The following is an 11,454-nucleotide window of genomic DNA, read 5'->3' on the forward strand; positions in this document are numbered from 1 at the left end:
GAAAGAGAAAGAGAAAAGGGAAATGAAGGGGAGGAGTGAAAAATAATCAGAAATGCAAGGTTATATTAATAAAAGTAGTGAAATAAAGAGTAGAAAGAGATGAGTAGAGGTAAAAGAAAAGGAGTAAAAACAAGAATAGGGGATGAGTGAAAAGAAAAAAAAAAAGGAGGTGAGAGGTGATATTAATAAGAGTAATAAAAAGAATAGAGAAAGAAGTGTGAAAGGTGTACAAGAATAACAAATAATAAGAGTGAGAAATGAAAATAAGAAAACTGATAAAATGAAACTGGGAGGAAAGCAAAGGCGTGAGGAAGAGAAAGGAATAGAAGGATGAGAATGAAAAGGATCTGTAAAAGTAATATAGAAAATAGAAAAAAGGTAATAGAAAAAAGTAAATACACTGAGATGACTGACAGTAGAGAGAGAGAGAGAGAGAGAGAGAGAGAGAGAAGATAGGTAAATTAATACGAAGCAGAAAATGGCGAGTAATGAAAGAAGGATATGGCAAGAAAATAATACATTCTTTGACAAATATAGGGATTTAAAAGGTGGCGAGAAAGGATGTTAAATTGAAGATTATAGTGTATGGCAAGGCAGTGAAGCAGACTTGTTTGTGCTTAAATGTCATCTCACTGCTGGTGTGCAACTAGAATATTAATATTTTCTTCTTTTATTTCTGTTTGTTTATCTCTTTTTTTTTTTCACCGCCTACCTTGTATGTGGGAGTCACGTGATGAGTGTTTGTGCCTTCGTGCGTGTTGACTTAATTTGGAAACATACTCCTCCTCCTCCTCCTTCCTCCTCCTCCTCCTCCTCCTCTTCCTCCTCCTCCTCCTCCTCCATCTCCTTCTCCTCCTCCTTCTCCTCCTCCTCCTCCTCCCAATACTACTACTACTACTACTATTACTACCACTACTACCACTACTACTACTACTACTACTACCACTACTACTACTGCTACTACTACTACTACTACTATCACTACTACTACTATGACTACCTCCACTACTACTACCACCACCAGTGAAAACATTGAAAACAACAAAGAAATAATTTATCCTGTATCTGTTATCAATGGAATTTATTATTTTTTTTCTTTTGCGTGTTTTAACAAATATTTACTGATCGATCCATATGTTTTCCTCCTGTAGTTGTCTCGTGAGCAAAACTAATCGGCATGTCCCTGGATCTGTTGACTGTGGCCTCTCCCCCTCTATTGACACACTACTGGCACTCTAATACGTGTGTGTGTGTGTGTGTGTGTGTGTGTGTGTGTGTGTGTGTGTGTGTTCTTTCTTTCAACTTTTATTTATATATTTATCAATTTGCATTTCATTTATTGTATTTTTTTCATCATACTAGAGGAGCTTTTATTTATCTTTTTATCAATTTGCATTTTATTTATTTTTATCTTTTTTTTTTTCCATTATACCAGAGGAACTCCTATTGTTAACCTTGTCTCTATGAAAACTTACCCAGCATCGTGTTAACTTCTGTCATAAGGTAATTCTCTCACATATGCCATTTTGTATCAATTCATCACGTGTTTTTATTAGAGATTACTTAAAGTCGCCCCGCGCTTTAAATGTCTCTCTCTCTCTCTCTCTCTCTCTCTCTCTCTCTCTCTCTCTCTCTCTCTCTCTCTCTCTCTCTCTCTCTCTCTCTGTGCGTGTGTGTGTGTGTGTGTGTGTGAATCTTTTGTGCTTTCTTTTTTTTTATTTTTCTATTTTTCTACTTTTTATTAGATTATTTTGTGATCTCCAGATAATCACATTGATCTCTCTCTCTTGCTTCAATGATTGTTCTTTCATTTATTTTTTTGTATTTATATTTTATTTCACCACTTTATTTCTCGTTAGTTCTTTCCTTAATCAATTTTTATTTTCCTTGGATTTCACTAATGGCTCACGCATACATGTCCTTCTTTTATTGTCTGTACGTATTTTCTGCGCTCTTCAGTATTGAATGAAGTAGTGTATAGTATATGTGAAAAAAAGTTTACCGTGTTTTTTTTTTTCTATAATTGCGTTGAGTTATTCAATGATGCGATAAAACAAACCTAATTACATTTCCCGTTGCATTTTCTTTTTTATTGCTCTGTTTCCTAATATATTTTTTTAGAGGTTTTTCAATCTCTATCTTCATTATCTATCTTTTTTTTTTTTTTGTTGTTGTTTTTAATATAATGATAAATCTTAGCAGTATTTTTATCTTTCACTATATTATTTTTTCATATATTTCGGTTCCTTTCTGTTAATCTTTTTCTCCTCTTTTGCGCAATTAATATGGATTTTCGTGTTTACTATTGTACCTCATATGTTATTTCTTTATGCATTTCTTTAATCTCCTTGTAATGTTTCATATTTTCGTGTTGTCCATGCAATTTTACTTTTGTTAGAATTTCTGCAGTTTCTTTTCTTTTCTTTTTTTTTTTTATTCTTAACAAACACACAAATTGTTTGCGTCGTTCATGTCTCTCTCTCCATGAACAATGTTTACTTTGTGGAAAATTCTCATAGTAATTTTTCACCAGTTTTCTCTCAGTGTGTTCCCTCCTTTGTTTACTGCACAACATATTTCACTCTTTTTTTCTGAATCCTATTGCTTTTTGCGTTCTTTCATTTACTATTTTTCCCCATTTCTTTCAAGTTTGTTTTATATCAACACAAAAAAAAATCAATGAAATTTACATATATATTTTTTTTTCAGTCTTTTTGTTCCTCAATCTCCTTTTTTTGTTGTTGTTGTTGTTGTGCAGGTTTACTCTCTTGTTTTTAACTTATCCTTTACATTACATGAAATTTATGTAATTATGAGATACTTATGTATTTTCTTTTTTTCTTTTTTTTTGGGGAGATGGTGGGTGCTTTCCTTGTTATCGATTTTTATAAGACTTTAATTCGTGACACTTTAATCACATGATATATGTATTTTTTTCATCCATGGTAATTGTTAGTCAGTTTCCTTATTCTTCTACACCATTATTATGAAAAGAAGGCTGAGCTATGAGGGGAAGTACTTATAAGATGTTATTAAAACTCCTTGCTTGACCTCTTCTGCAAATAGATGAAGATAGATCGATACTCGTAACTAAATCAATAGTTGATGAATAGATAGATAGAAATATAGATAGATACATACATAGATAGACAGACTGATAGGTAAACAGGCAGGTAGAATGGGAGAAAGAAAGATAGATAGATGACTACATAGTAAGGTATATAGTCAGATAGATAGTTAGATTGAAGGATAGTTACATTAATTAATTGAAAATAGATCGATAGGTAGATGAATGAATGAATATCCTGTTAAAAATACAATTTCTTTAACCTCGGGACGGGATGAAGTCACAGTTTTAACTTTTATCTCTATCATGTTCTTTTTATATCATTGTTTCGTTCCAATAAAGAAATAGAAAAAAAAAAAAAATATATATATATATATATATATATATATATATATATATATATATATATATCGATTTCGTTTAATTTGTGCTTTTTAAAACTATTAACCTATTCTCTAACAAAGAAATCTTGTACTGTTTGGTCATAACACCCTCTTAGATATCCATTTTCGTGCAATCCATATCAATTTTAAAACTTTTGTCATATTCATAACCAAAAAGACTTTCATAATATCAACACATTCTTTTATTCATATAATTTCTTTGCAATCCTCGCAATTTTTCTCCTCAGTAAGGTCACACTTATCAAGCACAATCGCTCACAACACTTCGATCATCTCTTGTTCCTCACTTTCCTTGTCATGGCAGCCTGCTGATAAGTCTTGGCATGGTGCTTGGTTGAGGTCAGGTCATATTCGCCTTCCCTCGTGCATGATTGTATTAGATTAAAATATTAGCGAGCGGCGGGGCATAAATTTGGCGCGAATGATTTATCTTGGAGCCCACACATCCTCCCGGGGCTATGTGTCTCTCGCGCATGGGTGGAGCAACATACTCTCTCTCTCTCTCTCTCTCTCTCTCTCTCTCTCTCTCTCTCTCTCTCTCTGGGAGTACGCCATTTGCCAGTTCGCATCAAGTCAACAAATCACCACGACATTATCCTGTTCCTCTAAGTCCCATTTGTTATTCTCTCTCTCTCTCTCTCTCTCTCTCTCTCTCTCTCTCTCTCTCTCTCTCTCTCTCTCTCTCTCACACACACACACACACACACAGACACACAGGTCATCAGGCTGAGTGCCCGGGGTTTGAGCAAATTATTTATGCATAACCTTCTTTACCCTCCTTCTCCTCCTCCTCCTCCTCCTCCTCCTCCTCCTCCTCCTCCTCCTCCTCCTCCTCCTCCTTCTGCTGCTACTAGTCTTCTCGTCCCCTATTCATGACTCCTCTTCCTTTTCCTTCTGTTACCCCACACTCTTCCTCCTCCTCCTCCTACTCCTCCTCCTCCTCCACTTCCTCCTCCAACTCCTCCTCCTCCTCTTCTTTCTTGTCATGTGCATGGAGGGAGGGAGACGCCGTGTGCCATTCCTACTAAAGGACGGCGTGTGGCTTGGCTTTCTAAGTGACACCATTTTGGCACCAGTCCCACCATTGTTTATTCATGCGAGCCGACCCGTGTGAGGAAGCCAGCCCCTGCGAGGACAATTGGTCGCACCTGACTGTCTCCTTCGCCTCATGCACGGATCGCCAGGGGTGTGTGTGTGTGTGTGTGTGTCTTAGTTATCCTTGGTGAGTACGGATATGATTCTAGTAGCTAAGAAAAGTGGGAAAGTATTTTGTTTTTGTTTCGTTTCGTTTCGTTTTGGTTTGGTTTTGTGGTGATGATTTATCTTCGTTTAAGATTTCTCGTATTAAAGAAGGTGGAAGAGGAGGGTGAAAGTAGAGGCATAAGAAGAGGAGAAGGAGGGAAAAGAAATAAAGAAGGAGGAAGAAAAAGGTATACGAGTTTTCTTCATCGCAACATCAAAAATAAGCGAGAGAGAGAGAGAGAGAGAGAGAGAGAGAGTCTGAAAAGTGGTATTCCATAAAAGAAAAAGTAAAAGCTACGACGGACGCAGTAAAGAAAATGACTGGATAGTAAAAAGAATATGCCATTCATTCTCTGCTCTCAAAAAAAATATGAAGAAAAAAAAACATTGCAAAAGCTTGAGAGTGACAAAGATGATGAAAAAAATGCTAATGATTCAGATGCAAAAAAAAAAAAAAAAGGGAAGGCTAAATGAAAGAAAAATAACGTTGTAGACAAGAAAACAAGCTGACAAAATTTTTAAATACTTGATAATACACACACACACACACACACACACACACACACACACACACACACACACACACACACACACACACACGCAAGGAAATACAAATGCCCCAGATGGAATGAAATATTAATATGGCAATACGTTGACCTCAAAATTGAAATGCAGACAACATTAATGTAAAAGTCACGTGCCAGCCTTAGTGGCGATGCATTTTTCATCCAGTGAACAAAATATAAATGAATACATATGAAATGGAACGGAAATAGAAAGTGGAATTTTCATTTTTCTATTAAATGAATGACGAAAGATGACTCACTGAATTTGTTTTGATTCTCTCTCTCTCTCTCTCTCTCTCTCTCTCTCTCTCTCTCTCTCTCTCTCTCTCTCTCTCTCTCTCTCTCTCTCTCTCTCTCTCTCTCTCTCTCTCTCTCTCTATCTCTCTCTCTCTCTCGTCAATGTCAAAGTTGTTGACTTTGTTTCAGCCAATCATTATGTTATTTTTCTTTCATTTTGTTTCCTTTCTGCCTTCTTGGTTCTTTTCATTCTTCTCTCATTTTTTCTTCTCTTAGTTCCAGCCCTTTATTTTCATTTTGTTTTGCCCTCGACTATGTCCGTGTTAGTCTCGTTTTCTTCTTCCTTTCTTTTTTTCAGTCTTATCTTTCTCTCATCCCTCTCTTTTTTACTTCATTTTTTTTATGTTACGGTAAAATGCTACGAACTTTTAGGAAAGTAACCTTGTTGTCTTATCTGTCCCTTCTGCCTCCTCCTCCGCCTCCTCCTTTACTTCTTCGAACTAGCTTTTATCATGCTCATCGACGTCCCTTCTGTCTCCTATCTATATTAGATTTCATCCTTCTCCTTTTGCTCTTTTCCCTTTTTAGTTTTGTTCTAGTTCTTACCTCAGCCATTTTTGTTTACCCATTTATCTTCGTTTGTATCACCCTCCCGGTGTTCGTATTCGTTGTTGCTGTGTTCGTCGTTGCTGTCTTTGTCATTGTCATCATCGTCCTCCTCCTCCTCCTCCTCCTCCTCCACAAAAATAAGCCTTGCGTGTCAGAACCAAGATTTCACACCAGGAAGGACTCTAGATTCATGGATAAACTTTTAATGGCGATGACAATATCTCGGCTTCTTACGCTCATCTCTCCCTCTCCCCATTCCCTCCTTCATCCTCACTTGTCCTTCACTTTCTCTGTCCCGTTCACCTCTTCTCCCTTCCCTTCGTACCTCACGCCCATGTTCCTTCTCACCTCCTCACTCATGCCTGGCTTTCCTCTCCTTCACTTCGCGCTCGCATCATGTCTTTCGTCGAGAAATAACATACACTCGGGAAAACATCGTCGTGTGATTTGTTGCCTTGATTCCTTCTTCCTTGCCCCTTGTGACCGTCTTTTCGTTCTCGATTTCGTCCTTCTCCCCATCCTCGTCATCATCTTCCTCGTTCTCCTCTACCTTCTCGTCCTATTCCTATTTTTTCTTTCTGTTTATTTTGGTATAATGCAGTGTCATTAATATTTTCTTTTTATTTATTTATTTTTTTTTTCAACCACATCCTCTTTGTTCCCATCTCTTCTTTTTTTTCATGTATTTCGTCAGTTTTTTTTTTTTTTTATCTACCTACTTATCTATTTCATCCTGTTTTCCTTGTCTTCTACTTCCTTCTTCGCCTCCTTATCTTCTTGAACAACAATAACTTTCTTGAATATATCTCAACTATTTTGAAGACATAGAAGTTGTCGGAACTATAACACATATCATCATTTTCATATTAAAAGAGTATTATGGACAATTTACCTACAGCTAATAACGCATTTGCCAAACACATCTAATATCATGCATTTGTTTACCCATTCAGATGTGCAAATTTACCCAGTTAGGCAATCCAGGATACATTTGTCTTTGAACATTTGCATCTCTCTGTTGTTTTTTCTGACATAATTCTTGAATGTATCACTGTTGCTACTTTTACCTTCCGTCTATAGTCAGAGGAAATAATTAGTGATGAGAGACATTTTAGATATACATTATTATTTTTTTTTTTTATCTGTCCGTTCTACTCACATTCTTGCACTTTATAATGTTTCATAGAACAGAAATATACTATCAGTGTTGTCGACTTCATTAACAAAAAAGGTTACCTCTTTGTTGATGTTCCATTTTTTTTTTTTCTTACTCCTCCTCCTCCTCCTCCTCCTCCTCCTCCTCCTCCTCCTCCTCCTCCTCCTCCTCCTCCTCCTCCTCCTCCTCCTCTTCCTCTTCCTCCAGTTACTTGATTTCCATCGTCATAGTTTCCTCGCCTCCTGCTTCCTTGTGTGTGTGCGAACAGTTCTCAGAAACACGGCTATGACACATGATATGGCTAGATAATGGGCGGTAGGTCAGCAGAAACACTTATTTCTATTCTTTATGTGGACTTGTGTGAGTGTTATTGGTATGTAACGCCGTGTGTGTGTGTGTGTGTAGTGGGGGGATGGGGGAAGGGAAAAATAAACTAGGGAGGGGAGGAGAATAAAGGTGTGAAAGAGTGGGATGAACGAGGGAGGTAGGGACAGGAGGACACCGTAAGAGGTGTTGTTGGTGATACACGTGAAGAATAATGAATGCGTCATAATCCATGTTTACATCACTTTCCTCTACTTCCATCACACCTTCTGCTTCCCTTTCTCTCTCCTTGCCATCCCCTTCATCAATGTTTCCTTTTTTCCCAGTATGTTTCTTGATTATCTGAGGAAAAATTATTATTATTATTATTATTATTATTATTATTATTATTATTATTATTATTATTATTATTATTATTATTATTATTATTTCATTAATATAATATCATTACTATTATTATTATTATTATTATTATTATTATTATTATTATTATTATTATTATTATTATTATTATTATTATTATTATTGTTATTATTATTATAATTATTATTATTATTATTAATTATTATTATTATCATTATTATTATTATTTCATCATTATTATTGATATTAGTATCATTTTTAGTATCACTATTAAAATGTAGTAGTAGTAGTAGTAGTAGTAGTTGTAGTAGTAGTAGTAGTAGTAGTAGTAGTAGTAGTAGTAGTAGCAGCAGCAGCAGCAGCAACAGCAACAACAACAGCAGGAGGAGGAGAAGGAGGAGGAGGAGGAGTACAGTAGTAGTGGTAGTAGTAGTAGTAGTAGTAGTAGTAGTAGTAGTAGTGGTAGTTGTTGTTGTAGTTGTTGTTGCTGCTGTTATTGTCATTGTTGTGTGTGTGTGTTTTTTTTTTTATACCATGTGGGCTTTTCACGGGAATTTCTGGGCTAAAGGGGATACTTTTTATGGTACCTCCTATCTCAAAACCCACCCACTAGAAAACCGTTGCCCCGAGTGAGGAAGCCCAACCTACACTCAGACCGTGGACATGATTCGAACCCCCTGCGCTTGGAGGTCCCCTTTGTTGTTGTTTGTTTTGTATCATCATCATCATCATCATCATCATCATCATCATTGTCATCATCATCTTCAATATCATCACATATGTAGAACCTCGAAAAAAACTCATAACAACTATCAACTCAGAAAAAGCGTCAAGACTCTTATGAAGAAAACTTGAAGAGACCTTCCATCCTACTATCCTCTCCCTTCCCATCTTGGACCTCCTTATGTCCGCCATCAACGAGTTTTTAAAATTGCTGTGTTCGAGTGTTTGTAGTGTGGAGGGAGGCAAGTGGAGAGGTAAGGACCTGGAGAGGTGAACACGTGACGCAAAAAAAAAAAAAAAGAAAATAGAAAAGGCAAAATGGAAAATGGCAGAGAAGAAAGATAGAAAGGAATGTAACAAAAAGAAATGAGATAGAATGGAATGCAAACAGGGAAGAAAAAGAAGAGAGATGTGGATGAAGGAACAGAAAGACGAGGAAACAGAAACAAAAACGATAGAAATACCTCCTTTTTGTCCCACCCGACACAATACTCAGTAATCTTTCTTTCTTCGGCAGCTTTTACTCTGTGGCTCTCACGTAACGCGTCTCCTGCTTCATCTGCTGTCATTAAGCTGCGAGGAACGGAGACTGGAATTGCCCCAACTAGTGAGGAGAGAGTGCGGTGCTAGATGATGGGGTGATGAGGGAACAGACGTGAAGATATGTAGGGAACAACCAAGGCACGCGGGGTAGGGGGGACGAGAGGTTGGTAAGGGGAGAGGGAACCACTAGAAGCGAGGAAGGGATGGAGACATTGGCTAAATTTATCCCAAGTGCTCATTAGTATTCAGTTAAATTTGTTGCCTTCGTTTGCGAACAACGCTGTCGTGATTATCCAAGATTCGTGGGTAATCAAGATGTCTTTCTATCGTTCTTAATGTAGAGAGAGAGAGAGAGAGAGAGAGAGAGAGAGAGAGAGAGAGAGAGAGAGTGTGTTTCTTTTCTTTTCTCATGTGTGTGTTAGAGACATAATTAAGAGCATTGCTGAAAATATAAGTTTCATCCTGAAAATTAAGAAATGAAAAAAAAATACACGTATAGAAATCTTTACAAAGAATAAAAATGATAGATAAAAGATATAATTGAAATTTCAATGTCCTATTATCAGTAACACATTATGTACGATTAACAATTATTCAATATAATTGTTCCATTGTCAACATACTCTTTGTAAATATCAGGTTTTACTCTTGATTAATACTTTGCCTTTCAATAATGCTGCTAATGAATACAATATTTTGGGTTGATTATTTAAATGACGATACTATTAATTGATTAATGTTGTATTACTGTGGTGGCCAGCGACATGATCAGTGTGTGTGTGTGTGTGTGTGTGTGTGTGTGTGTGTGTGTGTGTGTGTGTGTGTGTGTGTGTGTGTGTTGAGTTGAGTTGTTTGCCTGGGAGTATATTTTTTCTTGTTTTACCTTTTTTTTTTTTCTTATGTTTGCTACCGTTCAGTGGTCTTTGGTCTAATCTTGCGTCCTGACTGCAGCAACCGCGACTGGGTAAAGAAATGCATTGGCATATTATAGAATTTTTAATTGAATAGTATGATTTTATTTGTTTTATTTTTTTCATCTATTTAATCTTGTTTATTTATTCGCTTTCATTATTTATTGATTCATTATTATTATTATTATTATTATTATTATTATTATTATTATTATTATTATTATTATTATCATTATTATTACTATTATTACTGTTATTATTATCATTATTATTATTATTATTATTATTATTATTATTATTATTATTATTATTATTATTATTATTATTATTATTATTACTATTATTATTATTATTATTATTATTATTATTATTATTATTATTATTATTATTATTATTGTTATAGTTATCATTATTATTATTATTATCCTTACCGTTGTTTTTACTATTATCATCATCATCATCCTTTTACTAATAATGATTTCAAGTATATAAATTTTCTTCACTAATTTACAACTTTCATTCTAAATGTCTTTTTTTCCTTGTGTTTTCTTTTTTACTTTTTTTCTTGCTCCTTTTATTCGTCTTTCTTAATTATCATATATCTTATCTGCTTGTTTATTCATTTGTTTATTTCTGTTTATCTGCATTTCTTTATGGATCTGCTTACATATATTTTGATAGATCTCTAGTACTTTTCTGCCTCTTTTCTCATTTTCCTTTCTCCTTTATTAATTTGTTATCGTCCATCTGTCTGTCTCATTATATATCTGCCTGTATTTGATTATCCACTGGCCTTTTCATTTTTTTTTTTTTTTCTATTTACACATTCTGCTTAAATTCATCTACCTGCCCACTACTTTTCCGTCTCAACATTATTCCATTTTTTTCTCCTTTGGTTTATTTATTCACTTACTTCCATCTTTCTATTTCTTTCATCCTCCAATATTCATCTACTTATTCACTGCTTTTATGTCTTTTATCATTTTTACTTTCCTTTCTCTCCATCTCGTTAGCGGCAACCTCGGCGGCAACTCCTCACACGTCCTCTGTTTCCCCCGGCCAGTCCTCGCGCCTGCCTCCCAAACACACTCTCTCACGAAGAGCGAAATAACAACGTGACGAATTATTGAAAACAGATATATTAGAATCCAGCCCAATACAAGCGTTTCTGGTGACCTTTACTCACAAGAGTCCTCCGTTTGTCGCCTTGTCAGTCCCCAGTTACCTGCGTGTCATAAAAAAAGAAAGAAAAAGATAACATTTTAACCACAATTTATATTTCCAGCTACAACGAGAAACCTATGTGTTC

This window comes from Portunus trituberculatus, chromosome 47 (genome assembly GCF_017591435.1).
Source record: "Portunus trituberculatus isolate SZX2019 chromosome 47, ASM1759143v1, whole genome shotgun sequence".
NCBI classification, from domain to species: Eukaryota; Metazoa; Arthropoda; class Malacostraca; order Decapoda; family Portunidae; genus Portunus; species Portunus trituberculatus.